A 1,222-nucleotide genomic window follows, 5' to 3' on the forward strand; every position below is an offset into this window, starting at 1 on the left:
GAGACAAAATATCTATATATATATATAATAAAACGTTATAAACTATTTTTCTGAAGGTAATTAATTCTAAACTACACATTTACAGAAAATAAATAAAAGCAAATAATGTAAAGTCGAGTTGGCAGATACTATGAGCTCAAAATTTAAACAACTAGATATTGAAGTCGAGTTATTCTTTAGTCTGAAAATTTCTCTCCTCTGTTTTTATCGATTTACCAATGATGATAAATCTTGTCAAGGTCAACATCCCCTTTTGCTGAGAGGTAAAATTTTATTTCTCTGTAGCAAGACTTGATTTTGGATCTGAATCAATAAACTAAATTGCCACCCACAGTCAGCACTGGAGGCTTGAAAAATGGTACATACATCATAAAACTGAGCTTGGTCCGTAAACTTCTCTTCTTTCTGTGTGTAAGTTATACCCTGTAGGTAAATGTTCTGCTTGCACCAGTTTTTGTTTTCTCCAGAATAATAAATTTACGGTCTGTGTACTGCTTGTAAATGATCTATCTGTTTCATAGATTCAAAACTACTTGATACTCATGAATAAGTTTCCTGACATTTTCCGTGCCATAATTAAAGTGAACATTTATTGCATCACTTTTTCACAACAATGAACGTTTTCTCCAAGATATTGGACGCAAACTTTATTGACTTTTGCGTTTGCATATCGATACGTTTCAGTGGTATTAAGAAATCTTCTTTGAAAAATTTGGCACATTACAGAAATCCCCCCCCCCAAATATCACTGAGCATAGTCAGTGGAATACGATACTGTGTATTTGTAAACTTTTTGAGAAAATACTTTGCTACAGAATCAATGTTCTTTTTGACTTCCAATGTAGTAGTCTGTAAGTGCATTGTAATTTCTTAGATTGGCACTTACAACTTAATAACATAATAACTAACACGCTTGTTTGAAAGGCCTAAATGATAACCTGATATGCTTTCCAATTTTCCAAACTTAGCTTTCTTAACAGATGATCTATTAAATAATGTATCTAAAGTGCGTAATAACATTTCCACTTTTTTGTCACTGGTTAATGTTTTCAGGCATCATTGATTCCTATGAGTAACAAAGTATTATTCTAGTAGCACAGTTACTCTAAGCTTTAAAGCTACACTGTTATGCTTACCTAGCATGATAGAGGAGCTATCCGAGCTTAACACTACCATTTACTCTATATCCATATTGTGAACCACATAAAATTGTTTAGTAGCA

The sequence above is a fragment of the Limulus polyphemus genome, unplaced genomic scaffold (assembly GCF_000517525.1).
Source record: "Limulus polyphemus unplaced genomic scaffold, Limulus_polyphemus-2.1.2 Scaffold526, whole genome shotgun sequence".
Taxonomy (NCBI): Eukaryota; Metazoa; Arthropoda; class Merostomata; order Xiphosura; family Limulidae; genus Limulus; species Limulus polyphemus.